Genomic DNA, 22,856 nt, shown 5'->3' with positions numbered 1-22,856 from the left:
GATCAGACAGATGCTTTCAAATCTGTGTGTTAACCAGAACCAGTCCAGGAAAAAATAGCCAGGCATGGGTTAAAGTTAGACATTAGGTCTTGAATAAATCTACTAGTTCATTACTACCAAAAGGGGGGGATCTTGTTCCTCCTGTTTCTGGCTATATCCACTGTCCCCCTTCTTTCATGTTATGCACCATACCCTGCATTGAGTCAATTCAACTTGTTGAACCAGAAGAAAACTAACCTAAGACAAGAGAGTGAATAATTTGTCTGTGATTTGAAGACTGGAATCAATTTATCTCACAAGTCTATTAAGTACTAAAGCTGGTGTGAGGGAAGAGGTAGGATCATGCAACTAGGAACACCTGAGGAGTTAGAATTTACCTATTCTCACAAGAGCAAGCTGTTATATTACATCAGTCATAAAACGTAACTTTGTCCTCAAACTGTGCCTCCAAATCCTGCTTGTTTATGAGATTTAGCTATACTTAAAAGCTATCTATAGAGTCTTGATCTCCTTATGCCTCAGTTGCCCAGGCTAGTCCACAGAAAGCATGCTGGCTTAGTTTGCTACCAAATTGCAGTGTCCCTCAAACTTAGAAAATGCTCCCCCTAACACCTGTCCCCCCACCCCCAAAAAAAAAAGGTAACAAAAAATATTTCCATAGAGTATTCTCACTTTTCATTCCATTTCCCTTTTATCAATGTTTCGAACTACATCAATCTTCCTTGAATTAAGGGCATGTCAATTAGAACAGGGCCACTAGAAGATAGAACTGTGGCATCATAGGTTAAGCAGGGAGTATTAGGCCAGTATGTAGCCCACCCTTCTCCTAATATTTACCACAACTGGAAAATTGTCTGAGGCTTACAGTTTGAATTTCTCAATAGCAGATTTCAGCAGCATGTAAAATTATTTCATGCTAATGATAATTGAAGAAACTTAACTGAAAAAGATTACCATATTGTGATTAATTGAAAAAATAAGACTGCAATAAATGTCAAGTTTCAAAATAGTATAATCTTATTAAACTGATTCATTATTTGCTGTAATAAAGGCAAATCTATTATAACTAAGCTTCTACAAAGACAATATGCCCAAAATAATTCAATAACCACCTATAAGATTATAGAATTCAGCAGTAATGCACCCACTATAATTACAATTTTTATAACCCCTGATAAAAATGAACTGGAAACACAATCACAATAACAATTTTACCTTATCACAAGAGCCTATTTATCTTTGTATACTTAAACAGTAATAACACAAGGTAAATGTATATATTTTTTATAAACCTGATGCATTATTTTTAAGCAAACATGTACATAACAATTGCAAAAAGAAAAAGGATTAAGTGCTGTGACTTCTGTTCCAGTTTGGGATTAATGTGCTCAAAAATAAACAGCAGGGCAAGTCACATTTGGGGTTTTGGGTTGTTTGTTTTTTTTTTTCATTTTGATAAATGTAATACTTGGAGGAAAGTTTTGAGCTGACAACATTTGCAGTTTGACTGTTCAGCTACAAAGTTCGGGACATGCAGCAATCAGCTGTTGAACTAGCCCATCAAAAACATCAGCTCTGCAGTGACCATCTCTAGGTCAATTCACAATCTGCTCTCCTTCAAACCCTTACAAGTTCTCACTGGTGTGTTGAAAATGGTTAGGCTAACTCAGGTGTGATCACTGCGGTGGAATAACCTCAAGATACACTCCTTTTCTCTTACAGATAGATCTCAGTGTTACAGCTCTATCATATAAAATTAATCAACAGGCATCACTTACACAAAGATAGCTTTCAGGGGGAACAGATGTAAGGAGTTCTCTACAGATGCAGCTTCCTGCTGAAAGCAGGGTCAACTTTGAGATCAGATGAAATTCCTTGGGGCTTTATCCATTTAGGTGCTAAAGTTCTCTCTGTGCAGCCTGTTCCGATGTTAATGCATATTTGTCCTGAGAAAGGGTGACTAAAATATATCCTTTGTACGGTCAGCCACTGTTTGGGCAGTAGCAACATTGAAGGACTATGCTGAATTTTGGTGTAGAAAAGATCCTAAAGTTTGACTCCTGGCAAAAGCAAAAACAAAACACATTGAACAGTTGATATACATTCAGCAGAGCAGCCTCTTCCTCTCTTACAGTAGCTATAAGAGATACAAGAAAAGAAAACACTCCCTGGTAAATACTCCTTGAAATACTGATCCCTTCTTTACCTTTATTCCTCAGATCCAGATTATCCAAAAAGCTTGTGGTTTGAATTTGTTTGAGTTTTTTTCTGCTTACTTTTTTTTTTTTTTCTGACCTATTCCTTCTTGATGAGAGGTGAAGTAGGAAATTCTGGACAGCTGCTAGTTCAGGTAACATCCATAAGGCAATTTTCCCTTAAAATTCAAATAGCTGTGCTCTGAATAAAACAAGGCTGGAAACAGACGGTCTTAATTATTTCATTCAGCAATGTCATCTGGCAGACTACATCTGAAACAAAAAACCAAGAAAAAAATGACCTGGTAGGATCAAAATTGGTTTGATTTTAGAACACTAAACTGAATGTTTGTCTTTAACTACGCACAAACACTCCTCAGTACTGGAAACCAGGTTAAGGTAAGGCCCAAATGAAAATCAAAACCAAGGCACTCAGAATACTCAGTCTGTATTTAAATTATTTTCCACCTAAATAGTCTTTGAAAAAGAGCAAATCATGACTACATATTATCACCTTCCATAACCGTCCATGTCATTCTCTTGGGCAGTAGTTAAAAGAAACAGATATTCAGAATTAGTTCCTTAATATTTTCTGAACTCAAATTTTCATTCTTATTAGAAAATACATTACACAAGATCATTGCCAGAAACAGACAGTGGGACTTTTAATCATTTGAACAGGATTAGATACCAAAATCCTTGTATTTTCAATGAAAAGCAATATTCTGTGAAAAGAACATTTTATACTGAGAAGTTTGGAACTAAATATTGATAGTGGTTTGCATTTCTAATTTTGCAGCTATCTGTGATCGACTGGAATGCGTGTGTTTTTTTCCTCTGACTCAGGTACAGAGGAGCTGTTTGGGTTTCAGCTGAAGAGCAAAACAAAGTATCTTCATGGGAAGAAAATACTAGATAATAGAGATTTCTCCAATTCCTAAGGAATAGCATAACAAGAACCAATAATAAGAAGCTGAAAAGAGAAATGTAAATCAAAACCTTCAACAAGGTGATTAATCAAAGCGGGGTGAGGGGATTACTAAGAAAAATAAGGGTCCTGTCTTTTGATATTTCAGTGAAAATTAGTCAATCTTTTGAAAGACAAACTACAGTAAAATAAAATTACTAGACTCAAGAGCGGAGGTGACTGGGTAAAACTTAATGGCCTGTTAAGTGATCATCTCATATTAAACCTTCTAAGGCTTCTTGTCACCTTCAATTCCACGAATTCCAGATCATTTGAAATGTTTTTGCAGCAAAACATAATCATGCTTTATATTTCAGAGCACCTTCTAGTGTAATTATAACAGGGGAGAGGAACTGAAACAGAATTAACATAGATCATAACTCAAAGAGAAAAGCAGAATAATCCCAAGAGGTTTTTCTTTTCTAAGGCTAAACATGGTCAGAGAGAGTTTATTCTAGCAAGAAGATACAGATCTTTTCACTATGTTGTCTGATAAGAGGCATTTTCTGGCTATAAATTGGAAAATGAACGTGTTGATATTCCCATTCAAAACAGTGATTTTTAGACACTGATTCTGGTCATTTTTGTGTAGTCCTGTGTATTTCTGAGTCTGATTTGAGAAGTGTTTTTCAACAGTTTGGGAGCAAGGGCATAACAAAAATGGGGTTTGATATTATTGATTCCTCATAGAATGTTTCCATCTAAAAAGTCCTTTCTGCAAAAAAGAACTTTTTACAAAAAACAAAGAGTCAGTGTTATCAAAGCTCTGGTACATTTTGACAAACTTCAATTCTTTATTTTACTTAAGTATTTTTAAAGATATGTATATACTGAAAAGGGAATTTCATTTTCTGTGAATGAATCTTTTCAAAATAAATTCAGTGAAAACTATTTAAAACAAAAAGGAAGCTATAAAATATTGAAAGGTCTTTAAGCCTGCACAGTGAAGCTGACTGAAAAAAAAAAAACAAACAATCTTCTATTCAGGAAGACAGTTTTAGTCGTCACTTTGCCTTAATTTTTTAGTCAAAACAGTGTTAGATATTTTTGTGATGTGTTTGCGACACACACAGATTGCCAAACATGCTTCAGAACTTGGCGCAAAGAATAAAGATGTGAAACAACTTTCAAAGTGAATGTTTACTGCACAAAAAGAAAATATTTTTCTCTTTGCTGTTTATCAGCCTTTCTCAAAAAAAAACCCAGCTTTTCACAGGTGGTACAGAGGCTGCTTAGAGATACTCTCAGACACAGATACTGCCAGACGTGAATTACATTTCTTCACAAAAATAATTTGCTTGTTTTCTTTCTTTGTTTTGAGAGCACAGAACTCTGCTGTGAAGGAAAAGTCTGTCACAGTTCAACTAATAATAGAAGAATAAACCATTGTGCAATCCTGCACTGAATGAATCTTTTGGGACAGATGAGCCGTTATCCAGTACTACTTATGCGAATCCCTCAAAGCAAAAGAAAAAAATTGTCTGTCTGTATAACTATAGAAGTGTAAGGAGACCCTTAGGTTCAGGAGCATGAAAGACAGTAAAAACAGATCTGAACAAATCCATGTGGACATCTGTAGCAAAATATTGGCCTAATTACATCTATCAAAAAAATATATTTTTTACTTCAATAAAGCCATAACATTTTCCTGATGCCCATACATTTCCATCTGTCCTTATTGTAAAACAACTTTCTTTCACACACCCTGCATAAAGTGATCAAATCTACACATGTACAAAGCCAGCTTTCAGTCTTGTCAAAAGGGCAAATCATTACTCTCTAAATGAAATTGAGGAAACCATTTGAAACAGAATATCATTTTCCCTAGTTCTTCAGTAAGCCAAGACTAGATTTTGAAAACCTAACTAAATTTTGGCCCTAATGCCACTGCAGTTGTCATGCTGATACAAAGGGACAGAATATATTTTTAAAAGCTCCAGGAAAGTTAAAATCTTTCCAGAATATATTTAATCTCATGCAGTTATTCATGATAATTCTCCTTCTTTAACTTCATATCTCGGTTCCCTTCATGGCAATATAAAGTAACTTCTAGCTAGTCTAATATTCTCCTGGCTAAATATAAGATCAAGTCATTTTCACTTGTTTTTTATGTTGTCCTTTTCTCTCTTTCTATTTGAACACTCTTCACTATGATGTTGTTGTTTCATTAAAGAACTGTAATGTACCAGGAGAAATTCATTTTTCATCAGAATGACAAAACTGCCCACTGTCATCTGACTACCAGACAGTTTTCAGGCTTTAAGCTTCAAAGCAGGTTCCATCTCCCATGCAGCAGAGACAAATATCATGCTGTGATTCATAAAATATTATTTTCTTTAAAGGCTCCCCAGAGAAAAGTAACCATGAAAAACTAGTCAAATCACAGATCTACAGAAAGAACCTGTTTGTAGTGCAATACAATATAGGAGTTTCTCTGTGTGGCCTCTGCAAACCTATAAACAACATTTTAATAACTTTAAACCAAAATGGTGACTTTTAAGAACAGTATTATTCCAGAATGGAATAAAATATATTGAAACTTTTTCTACACATAATATACACTAGTAAGCTGAATACAGTGTTTAAATGAACACAGTGTTGAAATAGTCACAGGCTGTTAAGATTCTCAGAAGTTATTAGGAACATAACTAAGTACTTCATTTACATGTGCCAAATTCCACGCTCCTAAAGATCAGAAAGAAAATTCTACATTAAGGCTGTTTCAAAAAAGGGGACCTTTTAGGGGCAGAGGAGACATTTGAAATCACTAGCAACTTCTTAGTAACTTGGCCTTGGGTGCTTATTAAAAGGTTTGTTGTAGGTCCGAAAACTGTTTCTCTCTAATTAGGTTACAGATTGCAATCTTGTAGGATCCTGCTGCCAGCTACATTTATGCAATTGATTAATAACATGCTGAAAGATCCCAAATTCAGTCTAAACATATTCAATTTGTAATGGAAGAACTCTGTTGTGAAAAGGGATGAAAATCTAATTATATTTTGCTTTAACTTTTTAAAGACGTGTGCATTTCACTTGTTATTGAATTTATGTTTTTTCTGAAGATGTTAGCTAGAATTTTGTGTTCTACAAAAAAATGGGGGGGGGGGGGCGAGGAAAGGAGGTACCCCAAAAATAAACTGAAATACAAAAGAAAGCAAGATAGCAGTTATATTTCTAAATATAGAGGAGCAGACTTCACCTTTCAATAGCAAAGAACTGGTGAGTTGGTTTAGCATTTTCAAAGAACCACACCTAAAGGATGCTGTTCCACAAGTTTGAAATGCTCTAAATTGTCAGTCCAAAATAGGTTGTCTTGCTCAGGAGATTAAACTGGCCAAACCAAATACCTGTAATTGAAAGGTTCTTTGTTGTTGAATAATTTTTCTTTTTTCAAGAGAAAAAAAAAAGCTGTTGTTAAGGTGGGCAAGCACTCCATTTCTTCTGCTGATATAGAAAGTAACTTCCAAAGTAAGTGCTTTCAAAGCATTTACTGGCTCTAGAGACAGAAAGCTTGGGGGGAAAATAATTTTTTTTTTCACTGCCCAAAATATTCTGTGTTATCTTGTCTCCAGTTACATTTGTGTGTGTATACCTACCATAAAGGTGGAAACTGATGAACTTTTGTCATAAACTGGCTGACACATTAATGTCTAACAGAGACTTATTTCCATTCTTCACATAAATTAGCAGATTGATTTCACCCTAATAATTACCTCAATAATTTACCTCAAGTGACTAAATTTTAGGGAAGCTACAAATAACCAGACAATCTATTTACGAATATGACGCATTAGTTACTGTGAGATTACCAACATACAATAAGAATATTTTTTCCTAGTAAAAGCTATTTAAATGGTCAAGTTTGATTCATATTTGGCTAGTATATGGTTAAAATTCTCTATTTGAAAACAGGAATGCAGTGCTTCTTTTAGTTTTCACTTCAGTATAATAATTATCCCATAATACCTTATATCATTTATCCCATTACCATATTTAACCTATATCTGAAAATATATAATGAAGGCACCAAAATTATACCCTAGGACACACTATTTCTGAAGGAACAGAAACTAATAAAAATAAAAATATTCTTAAAAAAAAAAGGGAAAAAAAGGAAAAAAAAAACACCTAGGAAGGAAAAAAAAACAAACACCTAGGAAATTTTTTATCTACCACCACCAAATATTAGCAAGGATTCTACAGTAAACATGTTCAGGTTGGTATACCCTACTGACCTAAACAATAAATTAACAAAATCTCATGTCCTCATATATTGTTCTAATAGCATGTGGGATGTGTGGTTGACAGTTTTTCAGCAGGTTGCTACATGTAGAAAAAAGATCCACACATTTATCAAATAAGTCTGAATTTTATTCTCATTCCACTTATTTAATCTTGTGGACTATCTGAAACTGAGCCTGAGGCTGATTAAGATCGGGGCACTGTATTTTTCATATGTTCAAATTAGATAACTGAATGAAACTTTGCTTTTAAGGGGTAAAAGTAATTGAACAAATCCCTCAATTGGGCTAAAGAAAATTAAAAAGATACTGTATTTACACTCAGAAATATTAGCACAAATAGGTCTGCTGTAATGTTACTTTAAAAACACAGTAAATAAAATGTAACTGCCCATAATCAGTTAAGAACTGTTGACCTCTTTATATCCGTAGCTTTAATATTGTGTCACACTGTTTTCACAAGAATGTTCTCCAAACAGTTTTCAAGGTTAATTTTGCTGTGACTCCCTCTGGTAGGAAAAGAAGATAATTCTGTCTCCTCACTAATTTCTTTCCCAGCTTGATATCAGTAGCTTGTACCAATGCTAAATGAAGTTTTCATTTTTCTGTCAAGGCCACTGTTTGAATTTGTCTGTCGTATTTCTAAAGGTAATATTTATACTTCAAAGGATGTAGAAAAAACATAGGATGCTTCTTGTTAGTGAGATTGCTGAGAATGTTGTATACCTAAACTGTAGTGCAAGATGCTGTATTTTTCTGTTTCTGTTTCCAAGTAATTGAAATTGAAGAGGATTTGCTTGAACCTGATCAAAAGTATTTGCCCCTGTGGCTATAGTACAGATGAGGGGGGCGGGGGAGGGAATCTGTTAGCCACAGTGTCAAACATTAATATAAATAAACTGTATAAACCTTAAAAGTTTTACTTTTCAGATCATAGTCACAAAAAAAAAGTGTTCCATTCCTCATATTACTCGTATTGGTAATTCTATTGAAATAAGGCTATTCTAATTATGTAACATGTATTTTTTTTTTAATTTGGGGTGATGCAGTTAACCTAGGGACACAGGCAGCTTAGTTGATGACAAAATTATTAGATTCAGACTTAAACTAAGGACTAGATGCTATAACAGTACTATGTTCAGACATATCTTTTATTAATGCACATCTTTCAAGTTTGAACAAGCTCCTAAATAATAAAGTATGAACTTTTGTTCAATGCACATCACAAAAGCTTTAGGGCCTGCTGCTGTGAATCTACATGATTTCAGCCCAAAAATCTTTATTCATTTACAACAGCTGAGGATCTGATCTACAGGAGGTGCATTACTTGGCATTTGAGACAAAGACTGTTCAGATACACTACCACCCTTTCCTACTCACTCCGGAAGATGCTTGAAGTACTCAAAATCTGGTGAGCCATTACCCATTTATACAGGTGAATGAGATCCTTACATTTTATTAACACTTAGGTATTTTTCCACATGCATCTGAAATACATTCTTTAAAAAGAAAAAAATATCCAATTAAAATAATAATGTGTAATCTATAAGTAACTATTTCATTACCTCTAATAAGAGCTGAGGCAAACAACAAAGCTGATCCACACTGCTAATGTTTTATATTAACAAAAGGCCTTTGGCTGATAGACTGACATGGTGCTACAACAATAGAGAAATGAAATAATAACAAAGCTTTTGATTTCACTACACTGTTTTGCACACATTACTTACTCCATTTCCAGTTGGAATAGAGACAAAACCCAGTGTTTGGGGATTGCACACAGTTACCAGATACACCATCCTGGGACACGGCACATTAACATTACTGTTATTCTGGGTATCTATAATTTGAAGCTGTGGTTCTGCAGTCAGGCCAGCTACTCTCGCTTTTATTAAAAAGGGGAGTCCTTATTTCCACGTCTTTTTCCCTACACCTGGCTAGTATGGCTGAAAGCTACTTTTTGTTGAATTAATCTTTCACTGAAAACTAGCTAGTGAGTTAAGCTGGGTTATGGAAATGTACAGCAAAAGCCAGAGCCAGCACAGTACAAGCAGCAGGAACATATGTCAGAGATTCAGATAGAAAGCAGAGAGTTAGCAATGACCTGATAAAATTGTCTCAGCTGATGTCAAGAAACTGAATCTTCAGAAAGATTTATAACTGACCCAGTTAAAGATTTCCTTCACCCAGGATCTTCCTCTAGATTTTCACAAAAGTGAATACTGAGGTTTAACTCTGAATATGCTAGATTGCTGAGTACTATGCTGAATCTATTTGTACTTCGATTGGTGTACTAATGAAGCACAGTGAATGAAGGCAGCAAAGTCACCTGCAAAGAGAAACTGAGAAGAGTTTTAAAAACTGCACATACATGCTCCTCTCTAGTGAAATACAAGCTACCAATGTTTCAAACACTTTTATCAATTATCAGCTTTAAATATGATTTTTTTTTTCCTTGAAGTCAATAAGTCTGCAGGGACTTAAAATGAAAATTATGTGAAGCTAGTAATGCAAAGCCATTTTGTAGAGCACTCATTCCACTGTACATATTTGGTAGAGATAGGAAGGCTTGAGGAAGCTTATCACCCCAGTCATAATATTACAACAGGCTCAACAATCTTTTCCAGGGAACTGTGGAACAAGTTGTTTATCCGACTAGGAACACAAGGGAATTGTCAGCTACTGAGCTGTTTAGCCTATTTCAGTATCAGTGTTTCCTCACTGATACTCTGGGGAAAATACTTGCATGCAAAAGCATCTTGCAAACTTTATATGTTTGAAAGGGATCACTTAACACATGAATAATGGAGCACATTTTAGTTCAGAGATACCATTTGCAAGGCAGAGAGTGGCCAGCATCAGCACTTCAATAAGAGTTCAAATGTATTCTGCCCGAATGTGCAAAATCAAAACCAATTATTTTTATTTTCACTTTAAGAAAGCTGGACTTGTTGCCCTAGTATGCCAGAGCAACCTGCAGTTTAAGATAGCTTTGCACCATATAAGTGAAAAGTACAACTGTGTGTGTTCAAGTTATGCCAATAAATCACCCACACAAACACATAGGTAAGCATGCTTTCAAAGAAGGGGGAAATTGAGGGGTAGAAAAACTTCTCTTTGGGTAGTTTAAAAAAAAAAAGCTTGTCTTGGTTAATATGTCAAAAGGAACTTGAAAATAATCAGAGAAGGCTGCATGGAGACCTCAGAGCAGCCTCCCAGTACCTGAAGGGGGCCTACAAGGATGCTGAAGAGGGACTCTTTGTCAGGAACTGTAGCAATAGGACAAGGGGTAATGGATTCAAACTTAAACAGGGGAAGTTTAGTTTAGATATAAGGAGGAAGTTCTTTACTGTGAGGGTGGTGAGGCACTGGAATGGGTTGCCCAAGGAACCTGTGAATGCTCCATCCCTGGCAATGTTTGAGGCCAGGTTGGATGGAGTCTTGGGTGACATGGTTTAAGGAGAGGTGTTCCTGCCCATGGCAGGGGGTTGGAACTGGATGATTCCAGCCCTAACTGTTCTAGGATTCTAGATGGAAACCTTAGTTTAAGAACAACCCATTTAAGAACAAATCCATTAGCTGTGCTGAATTTCTAAGACCTCTGTATGGTCAAGATGGGTTTCAGCTTTAATTTGTAAAATACTGACACTTCATATATTATTCAGATAAACAGGGAAAAAAATAATGAAGATTTTGAGACTCTAAAGTCCAGTGTTTTCACTGGGAATCTTTCACCAGCTTCAGTGAACGCTGAATCAGATCTCTGAATATGAGTTGATTCCAGTTTAATTTGAAAGTTTTTTCCTGCAGTTTGCATACAACTAACTTTATTCAACGTACTTGGCCCAGAATACCAGTTTTGAAGGCCAAATACTGTATCTTGCATTCTTTTACTAGTTAAGATACTTGCCAGATTCATTCTTTCAGACACAAAATACGCAAGCTTTCTTTCAACATCTTTGACCATTACCGTTCATGTCACTAACATATTTTTAATATTTATACTTCAACTATCTGTGCACAGTTCAGGATTCTTCATTTTAAGGCAATTTAATTTAGAAGAACCCAGAATAATAGAATGTTACACAATCAAGACTTGGCATTTGTAAGCAATGAAAGCTTATTCTCTTTTGCTTATATAAGAGGATTTTATGCAAATTTTGTTTGTTTGTTTGTTTGAAGGATCACTCACCACCTGCTTTTAATGCACTCAGTGTATTTTCCTGCAATGAACTGGCACAGGTCCTGCTTTTATCGAAACACTAATACTTTAGGTACTGAAGAGTGAAATAATTTACATTCATTAAAAAATTCAACCTAGGTATAATGTTACTATATGACACTTTCAAAACAGCCTAACATTACATATAAATATTATGTTTTCCATTACAAGGTTTACCTCAAATACTACAAATAATAGCAATTTAATTACATGTTTGTCCAAGTATGTTCTGTTACAGAATACAAAGTTAAAAACTTATAACCTGACTGGGTCATAATTTAAATTCAGGACTTTCGTCTGTAAAGCTTTGGCAGCTCCTGTGACCACCTGTTAAGAGATTGTGTGTTGATTTTTGTTTGGTGAATCACACAGGGCAATGTAAGGTTGTAGTTTTATTGAAAGGAGTTCATCATTAGAAAGACCCTGCTGGATTCTACTAAGCACATTACTAAATGAAAAACTGAAATCCTTACTGCACACAGCTAAGTACAAAACAGAAGACACGAAGTAGGTGAAAACAATGAGACAATTAGTCTTAAAAATTAGTGCTGACAAATTAGTCAATACGATGAGCAGTATGATCAACCTACAGCAACCTAGCTATTAAGATAGTTCTTGAAGATACCATGGCAAAAGGTGAATTTTAACCACAGATTTCTAGAAAGCTAGTTAAAAAAACTTTGTAATATATAAGCAAAACCATGTCATATAGTAGAAAGCCAAAGATTCTAGTTTGGAAACATAATAATAAATACTGTCATTCTTGGTCAGTCAGAGGCACGAATCAACTTCTCAGTAGTAAATGACAGTTATACAAATACTGACTGTGTACAAAGGCCTTGAAAGCAAAAAAAAAAGCAGCTCCTGTTTTATGCAATAGAAAAGAGAAAGGCAAAAAAGACTCAGCCTGCTTCTAAATAATGTTGCTGTACCTGATACCAGGTATTTTACTTTCGACAGGGCAACATATTAAGAAATATTAAAGCTATATCTGACATTTAAGAAGGAATGTGTCTCTCAGGCACTCACAGAAAAAAGTGACAATAGAAATCAAAATATTTCTTAGAACAAGAAAAGTCATCACATGCCAACATTACAAAGTGCTTATAATTAGTCCTAACCCCTCCTGAACTTAGGCCACTGTAACCCAAAGCACTTTCAGCATATAGCAACAACAATTCTTCATAATGTTTTTAAAGCTGTCTTCAGAATGTGTATATTAATTATATTACATCATAGCTGCTTAGCATAGTAAAAAGACAGAAAATAACTGAAATGACACATATATACCTATATAAACATACATGCACTAATCATACGTTTATCAAGAATGCCAGATTCATTATGGATACTGAACACCCTTGCAAGTCAACTGTTTGGAAGTGTACCTCTGATCATCATGTTGCTAATCAGAAAAGGCACACTGGCTCAGGAGAATATTTTTTTTTTTTTTTAAAAGTATGGAACTTACAATAAAGGAAAGGAGAACTCATGTGTCTGTGCTCAACTGTGAAAGTCACCACCATGGGCTGACAGATCCCATTTTGTATTTAGAATATAAAGAGTAAATCACATTAAAAAAAACAACAAACCTTCATTTCTGATCTTCCTCCTTTTGGACATTATACAAAATGTGCAACTATGAAAAATGAATATTCCAGTTTTAATTCAGATGTTATGGTAGGTCTAACAAATACCATTTCTACATTTAAAACATATAAGAACTTCATTAGAAAGGGCCCAGTCCTGTCACATCCAGAGTTTTTTTGAGGAATACTGTTCTAAAAATTTGTGCTTAATTTGATTATTAACAGTAGTTTGAGAGAAACACCTGAACTGCTACTACATCTTCAACTACTGAAAACTATGCCTCCAGCCTAATCATACTTTTCCAAGCTGCCATACAGGTCCACTAAATTGCATTCCAACCTATTTTGTTTCAAAGCCACAATTCAAGCATTATAAATCATGTGGCTGATGGAAGATAAATCTAGGGCTTTCTCTCATGTCTGCGTGTTACAGCCCATTTAGCTTTCCCTTCTGCCTGCATCTACCCTGTAACAATCATTCATGGAAGGACAGGTTACAAGTGTTCGTTTTAGATGAGAAATCCAGAATAGCTTTCACATGAGAAAGGGGCTGTTCAAACAGCACTTAAAGAGTGGCAGCTACATGCAATTAAGAATGTTCTTTACTTAGGCAATTAGGTTTTAAGTCCCAGTTTAAAAATGCGGAACTTTCCCTCTTCCCCAAGGTAATGATCAATAAACTAATAACACCAAGAACACTGGGATGGCTTTTTTTTTTTTTTCTAGATTTATTAGCCTTGACAAATACATATATATATATTCCATAACCACAAGAACACCAAGCGTTCTTTTAAAACATCACTTCCAGTAACTAAAACTAATTGTTAGCTCCACTTAAACAATAGTGTACGATACACCACACAGAATTTTACTGAGGTTTGAATGGAAAAAGTGCACAGTTTTATCCAGGCTGTTGTTCAGACAGTGTAAGAATCTGCATGTTTGCCCAAATGCATGCTGAAGCTAAAGGGAGGTTGACCGCTGACTTTAATGAGAGCACTCTCAATCCTACAATCACCCACCTTTGGAGTTGTGTAAGAATACAGAAAGGAGTCTGCCAAACATTTGCAATAACCAGCATTGTCCCACATGCAATGTCATCCAGGTTCATTGCAATGTAACAAAAAAAAAAAAAAAAATCAAAAAACAAAGAAGGTTCACATACAAACCAAAGGATCACTGCTTTTCCACCTCGGCAACTATCAGACTATTCAAAAGATATTATCATGATCCTGTCTCTTTGAGGGCAGTAAGTGAGTGAACCATCTCTTGGTAACAGGCAGATGACTTTTTTCTTCCTGTGTGGTATTCAGAGAGGGCTTGAGAGGGAAGCTGGTGTAGGTTTTCTGGGTTTATTAGTTTGGGTTTCTCTTTGGAGTTTCGGGGGGGGGGGGGGGGGGGGGGCTGTCTTGGTTTTTTGTTGTTGTTGGCTGGTGGGGTTGTTTTGTTGTTTTTTTGTTGTTGTTGTTGGGGTTGTTTTGTTCTCTTAACAAATAACTTAGAACCTTATTTATTCTTAGGGGAAGCATGTGTGGTGTTTTAAGTGAGGCTTTTTCCAATACACTTGAGCCTCTCTCACAAGTTAAATGCATTAACTTGGTCAGCCCTAATCTGGCAGTTGGACTAGATGACTGCTGTAGGTGCCTTCCAACTAAAATTTCTCACATAGACAGAAACATTGAAAAATGAAAAATCTATACAAAGCTGTATGTGTCATAATAAAAAAAAAAAAAATAAAAATAGTGTGAGGTGTCCCTGCTCATGGCAGGGGTGTTGGAACTAGATGATCTTAAGGTCCTTTTGAATCCTAACTATTCTATGATTCTATGATAAAATCCCAAAGCAGAAAATCAACTTGAGACCCATAAATAAGTCCTTGCAAAAACACACATAAACACACAGCTGCCCAAAAATGAAATAAGAAGTCCCTTTCACACTGCTTATGGCACCACCTAAGAGAGCTGTGTGTAAACTGATGAAAAATGTACTCCAGAGCTTCACATACACTGTATCTGCTCTTTTGAAAATGCATTACAAGATACTTGGGATTTTTAGTCCCACTAATTCTAACGGCTGAGGAGGGGTTGAAACAAAAAAATATCCTGTAAGATACATCAGTGCTACACAATTCATCTGACCATTTCTTTTTTTTTTTCCCCTTCTCTCTCAAAAAGGAAAGAAAAAAAAAACAAACAAACAAAAAAACAACACATACACAGGGCAAAAATCCAACAACACCACACAAAACCCAGCAGCTAACAGCCGTGATCCACAAGTTTACACGTATGTATGAAGTGAGGTTCACACTGATCTTTTCACAGGTGAAGGTTGTTAAATATAAACATTTATGACACCAAATTACACAGGCATAAAACGCTGGAGACATCAATCTTTGTTATGCATTAAAATTTCAGGCTATTCATTTTACACTAGCTACCAACTTTATGTGGTTTTCAGAGGAATGCATGAATGGAGGACATTTCAGAAATTGTGCCCTGAGGTTAAAAGTGATCAGAGCACCTCTTTGTATTGAACACCAAAAGCAAAAGTTTGACTACTGGTTTTATTTTTTTTTTTCCTTAAAATTTCAAAGTTGCCTGCTTTATTTATCTTTCTGAATAAAAAACAATTTCATAAAAGTTTAATTCTGCAATCTAAATAAAAAACAGCTTTGATTGTATTCTTAAGAGAGACTGATAAATTACAAATCAGCTGTACTAGGTATTTTCCCAATTCACAAATATGTGATGCCAATTATAAACCACAAAATTCAAGAGGCTGTTCCTTCACACACAAGCAAGCAATCCTGTTCCTCTCAGTGAGAACACTTATATGAACAGCCACTCGTGTTCATAAAGATGGAAGCCTCACAAACGACTTCACATGTCATTAAGGTCTTCTGTGGATATAGCCCTTAGCCATAGCTTTACACATCATCTAATGTCAAAACATACCGTTCCCAGGTTTCGTGGTGGTTTCACCCTGCATTAGATGACCTATCCAGGACTCAAGACTAAATCATAAACACTGCCTATATTCCAGCTGCTAATCCAGTAGTTTAATGCTCAATCCCCTTGGGGAAAAACAAATAAACAAACACCACCACACTTCCCCCCCTCCCCCCCCCCCCCCATCTATTTGGCAAAAGAACACATACCAAAACCAAACCTGACAATTCCTTTAGCACGTATGTTATGTGAAGAGCTGTTCAGTACTGCTCTGAACAGTCTTTGGTTTTGTGCAGTATAGGTTTTCTCTTTCCAGGTGACATGGCTGTCTGATTGAAGTCAAAAAAGCCCAGCACAGTTGAAGTAAGCACCACATATTATAAATCACAAAACATACAACACTTGCTTCAGGACACAACTAGGATGGCTTCAGGCCAAAAGCACAGAAGCTCTCTGATGAAAAACTGGAAGAATGAATTGTATCTTTTGTAAAAATCTAAGGAAAGATTCATCCTAAACTAAAATCAGAAACCTTTTTATTTCAAGTCACTGACCTGATCAGAATGCAATGACTGTTATGACAGGAAGGAACAAACTGAACCTGAGGTTACAAAATGAAAATTAGGAAATTAAGGAAACTTTGACAAATCTTGACAATGAAAAAGTGCACTTACTGAATTTCAGGAGTGCCCAAGCTCATGAACAAACAACATCACATAACAATTAATACTGTGACTATTTGTGACACAGTAGTTGTCTGAATTAATTTGAACTAATTCCAAACACTTTTGGCTGATCACTCCAGACTTCTAATCCATTAAATAGATACTCTTTACACAGGAGATCAAGAGTTTTTTAGCAAAATAAAGGTCCTAAAAGAAAGTCAGCAACTTGAAAGCAAATGGTTAAAGAATTTGTTAGCAAATAAGATTAAATATGGTGAAACATGTCTCCCAGCCTTGGCATCCAGGAGGGAGCCTCACTAGTGCCTGGATAAGCAAAGGAAAGCCTTGTACACAGACCTTGATATCTCCCCAGTAAAGTCGTAATTGTAGTGAAGGACATGATAGAGATTCTCAAAAACAGAGTGCTGGGGAAGACAGGGGGGTAGACAGAAAACAGCACAGGGTCTGAGAACAAGAAGTCCCAGATTTACATTTTCCAAACGCCATTGACGTATGTGAAAGAAAACACAGATGATAAATTCTCATTCTCAGTGCCCATTTCAAGACATAACTTCATTAGTCCTATCAGGCCTGTCGTCCATTGTGCTCCCATTTCTACCTCCCCCAACAGATGAATGATACTTTTCACGTTTTCAGCAGTTTTACAAAGCAGCGCTTTTTGTGCACCCAATCTGCAGGTGCAGCAAAGACCTTGGCAAGGGGCAAACTGATTATCACTTATGAAAACAGTTACACTGTATTGTTCATACTACTTCAAGGTCTTGAGCAAAGCATAAATTCTCAAGAAAACGAAGTTATTGCAGTTCAAGAATCAGACAGCTAACCAGGTAAGTCCTTTTATTTGTAGAAATTATTTTACAGTATTTTGTAATTCCTAAATCTTTTTTCTCTCTGTCTCTCTCTCTCATGCACTTGCTCAGTAATTCAAATAGGTATTTTCATAGCTCTTAAGTAAAAAAGCCTCGAATACTGTGCAATCCTCTGAAAACAGGATTTCAATACTGACTGTAATTTATCTTCCGGTCAGTTCTACAGAGCTGACTCTTCATTTTTCCTAAGAACTCTACATTTTCTTTAATGTATTTTAAAAAAATTAGATTGCAATGATGTATTTTTTACATATTAAATACTATTAAGTCTCTACTGAATCCTAGTCATTAATGTTGGTATTCTTATACTTTAATCTCTGTTCTAATCTGCACTAGTTTTTAACAGCCTTACAGTTCAAAAGAAAAAAAGCACTGTATAAAGAATATAATGTATTTTTATTCTCCTTAATCTATACATTTATATTCCAGGTTTATTCTTGCCACAAGTGGAGATGATCGAATCTGGCTCGTTGTTCCTTTTTCCTATGCATATACTTCTTTGAGAATTTGATCTAAAGAGGTATAGGGCATGGGAAAATGGGGCGACCGAGGTACTTCACCATCCATTTGAAACAGCATTGCTACAGCAACTATAGAAATGTATAGAGAACACAGATTTATAAAGAAATGAAAGGTTAATTTATGAAAATCTCAACTGTCAAAAACTGTAAAAAGAGATACTGGTGTTATTTACCCTGATATAATGGTTGAATGTTGGTTTAATTCTAAAAATCCGGTAAGATTAATAAGAATAATATTTTAAGCATTTATCCAACTACAGTATTTAATACATCGCTTGATTTAATGTTCCATCTAAAATATAAGCACTGCTAAGAAGCTACTTCTGTGTATTCCTTATTCCCATAACCCTCTAATTTAAAATAATGGGAATGGAGTCACGCAAACTGAAAAAATGCAACTCTTTGGACTTAGTTACTGTGAGTAAATCTTTTCTGAATTTAGTATGACTCAGGTGTGTAAATGTTCTGAATGCAAATGTTCTGAAGTGAGCTGACCGCAATGTATTCTTTATTTTTAGGACTTGATCCTTTAAGATCCCAAGTAACTTTTATGTGATGCCTGCACTTACAGAATTACAAATTCCTCTCTTGTAAAAATCAGACAGTTAACAGTATATCAAATAATAAACATGCTATTTTTTTTCTTCTTTCACCCACAGGTATCTTGGCAGTGGAAGTGTAGATGCTCTCTTGGCTTTTTATTTGTTCAGAAAAAAAAAAAAGCAGTCATTAAACACACAATGTTTCTGTCAGAATACTTTATTCTAAACAGCAATATATCACATCAATGCTGGGGAAAAATATTACTACTATGAAACAATGTACATACTGCAAACCAAATAAGAAACTAATGTTTTAGTCACAGACTAAAAGTTTGCATTGCCCTGCATTACAAATTCTAACAAGTCATGCAAAGCTATGTGCTTAGAAAAAGCAAAACTCTGTCCATTACAAGTCATTTTACTTAATGGCTATTTTTATGTTATACTATTCAAGCCTACATGAATATTTTAGAAGTTACAGTTTTATTTGTAACGTAATAGTGTCAGAAAACTGTTCTATTTGCATGTCACTTTTTTTCTTAAATTAAAAGGCAATAAAAAAATTGCATCCACAACTGTATCTTTATTCACTGATTTCATATCAAAGCTATGGTAAAAGGGATGGAAGTACAGAAACACTGCATTACTTAATTCACTTGTGAAAGAAGGGAAAGATTTTGGGGTATAAAAAAAAAAGAAACAAAAAAAAAAACCCAAACACCACATGAAATCTCGTAAGTGTCATTAAATTTAAGAGAAACCTCTAGAATTATTGCACATAAAAGTGGAAAAAACATATTAAAAAAAACAAAAACAAAAGACAACTCCCATATAACTTACAGTTTCTCAAGTTCCAGTTTTCACACAAACATACATAAAAAAATAAATAATTATTTTACCTTTAATATATCTCTTGTATAACTTAGCCCATAACAATTCCCAGAGCCCTATGAATCAAGCCTACAAGTGATTTTTTTTTGGTGGTGGTGGTGGGTTTGAGAATTTTTTTAAAGACACAAAGTATACAGTGTAAATTAAAAGCTAATAGGAAAAATAATGTCATCTCAGCTATAACCAAAAAAGAGAAGAAAACAAAGTGTTTGAGTTTGGAGTGAAATCAATAAAAATATCAGGCTGAAGATCAACCATATCAAATGCGGTAATAGCAAGGCAACCAGCAAGACTGAACTGAAAGAGTACAACATGAATGTCAACAAGAGAATTTTAACATTTGGTATCTTTTTTACTGTTAACTTAAAATTTAGTGGCTTTTATAAAAATAAATTTAGAACGAGGAAGCGGCTGCATGATTCTGTTACCGGCTGGGCTTAAACCACAACAGGTACCTAAAATCAAACATGAAATACAGCATTACATCCATTCACTATGTTATGGGGATCATTTCACTTTATTTACAAAAACATGGGGTACCAGGTGTATATGAACTAATAAACAAGCACCTCATTGACTTAGGTTTTTTATGTTTTGGGGTTTGGGAGTTTTTTCTGATTTTAAAATCCACTGAAAAGAGCAAATCTACTTCTCACTTACTGATTACTGATTTCAGCTTTCATGTCTGAGGTCAAAACTTTGCAAACTTTTACATACCTCTAAGTATTCTCAAACTCAACATTTTTTTAATTAACTCCAGCACACCAGTCTTTATAAGCATAGTGATGTGTATACATATATATATATGAACAACATGACACACAAATGATAAAACTCGGGACAGAAATTGGGAGCAGAGCTAGTAAATCTGGAGAAAGGATAGGATCATGAAGCGCAGATTATCTGCAGGCTTTTCCACCTCTGTCTAGTTTGTGCTTAATTTCTCAAACACAGACCACACCCCTATGATTAAACACCTTCCTGAACAAGACTAAAGGGAGAATAAAAGACACGGTGCAGGCAGAGACCTTTCCCCTTTTTATTTTGGTGGCACAGAGTAAGATCCAAACTAATTATCACCCAAGAAAAATTATTTTAAGTGTGAGCTGTAAACCCAGGAAGCAAGGACAGAAGTATTCCACTCTGTATGTTCTAAATAGAAAGGCAGAACCCTAGCTATAAACATCTTTTTCACCTCCTGAAAACATTGGGTTAACATGAACAACAAAACAGTATGATGAAAATAACATACAAAGGTACATGCAACATTACTGAATAGTAAATAGTGGAGTAAAATGAAGGGCTGGAAAAATGCAAAGAACATTACAATACAAAGAAAATCAGTATTAAGGATTTTACTGTTCAACAACCGTATTGCGATTCATATCACTGCCTGAGTTAAATGGGCAGTGAAAGCTTTAACAAAATTCCTTTGCACAAATATACTCTTATGGTTCATTCTGTTTGACATTTCTCATTTGTTAAGAAATGAGGAAAAAATGGGATAGGGATAAGTATGAACTTACCTCTATCTGCAGATAAAAAAGAAAAAAATGTCCATTAAAATATAATAAAATAAATCTTGTCAGGTATGAAGCAAGACAGTGATGAACACTGACAGTACACCAGTTGCACAAAGAGAGAAGCACCAAACTGGAAAAGACTGGTGATTACTGTTCTAAAGCACTGCAAATCTACCTCTAATATAAGGAGAAATCTATCAAAATTCACTAGCTTAGGGTTTTAAAGTAATTTCATGACCAATTTCTCTCCTCAGAGATAGGGTCTTTTCCTTTCTATAAGCAGAAACATGAGTAGAACATTATAATTCTGTAAGAAAATTATTTAAAAAAGAAAGAAAAAAGGTTTGGTTTCAATAGAACAAACACCAGCATTTTGAATTACAATGACTGGAGTGTAATCATGTCACAATCCACATGCTGGAAAATTGCTCCTCTGTATTCCAGTAAGGGAAGCAGATTTTTCCTTTTTGGATTTTTTTTGCCCCTGTACCTCGTCTGAACCAAGATGTGTTTCAAGATTCTATATTGTACTGATTTTGAACTAGATAATTGGTATATATTTTTTATGCACAAATTGATAACATCAGCTTGTATTTATATGTGATACTCAAGGTAATTTAAAACACTGAGAGGTCTCAGTCATGCAGGTAGATGTACAAGCAAATGGCACCTGGGAACAGTTTAAAATTGAAAACTATTTATAAATAGGAATAAAAATACAATTAATCTAAGTTACAATGCCTACACTTTAAAAAAATTCTGGCCAACTAAAACTTCCTATTTGCTATGGTGTTTTGTTCTGTATGCCCTTACAGCTTAAAAGCAGTGAAAAGGATAGAAGGGGTGATACCTCAATTCCCTTTTACCTGCCTTGATAATCTCTTCCTGAATTTGCACTGCCTATGACAGTTTTCAAACTCTTAGATACGTGACTAACTTTGTAGGGCAAAGGTTAAAAAAAAAAACCAAAACACAAAAAAAACAAGAACAAAACACCATAGAAAACCACAAGCACACAAACCCCAAAACCAGATCCACAGTTTTCTGTTATAATAGTAGGTTATGCATGAATAAGACTCCCTCTAATACAGGAACCTAAAACGTGTCAGTCCTAGCAAGAGTTAAGGAGCAGGAGTGTGCAACCAGAATCTCAAAAGGTAAGTGCAACAGCATTGTAAGCTATTATGTAAGGTCACTTTGAGTTGTGGAACAGTTCTCTAGGGAGCACAAATAGGTCAGACAAATCAAATTGAGGCAGAAACTAGATTTTCTGAAGAATTGCTGCAAGAGAAATTCAATGGTGCCGATAACACTACTTCAAAACAAGTCTCTGGGGCCTGACAGAACTCTCAAGTAATCCTGTCAAGTTTTGGGCTGGTAGAGAAAAGCTAGCCTGCAGCTGTTTAGTATATTTTGCTACTTCAATATAATTTTTTTCTTAATCATTTCTTCTTTAGTTTACACTTTGGGAGATACAGATAAACATAAGCATTTTAAAATATACAAACCAAACCAACAAAAGCCCTCTCAGAAGTCAGGCTACATCAATTTCACTGAAGTTTTTCATTATCACTGCAAGCAATAGACTTACAAGACAAAAGGAACAAGGTTGGAAGGGGTTTTTCCCCTCCATATTTGGTAACAATGTTGTTGTGACCAGCA

At 35.1% G+C, this 22,856-nt stretch overlaps 2 long non-coding RNA genes across 2 annotated transcripts in view; one reads left to right on the top strand and one right to left on the bottom strand.

The window, feature by feature from the left end:
• LOC133272209 (uncharacterized) overlaps positions 1-22,856 on the bottom strand; it is a 34,218-nt gene that overhangs the window by 4,010 nt on the left and 7,352 nt on the right. The gene's annotated exons all lie outside the window — the stretch shown is intronic.
• On the top strand, positions 17,186-19,360 carry LOC133272446 (uncharacterized). Its single transcript, XR_009744423.1, has 2 exons — positions 17,186-17,675; positions 18,898-19,360. It is a non-coding gene; the product is annotated as an uncharacterized LOC133272446 (long non-coding RNA).

This window comes from Pezoporus flaviventris, unplaced genomic scaffold (assembly GCF_033815535.1).
Source record: "Pezoporus flaviventris isolate CSIRO_AGI_PZ_B2104156 unplaced genomic scaffold, CSIRO_AGI_Pfla_v1 ptg000029l, whole genome shotgun sequence".
Lineage (NCBI taxonomy): Eukaryota > Metazoa > Chordata > Aves > Psittaciformes > Psittacidae > Pezoporus > Pezoporus flaviventris.
Note: the sequence above shows the minus strand (reverse complement) of the source record. Positions and strands in the feature narration are given on the sequence as shown.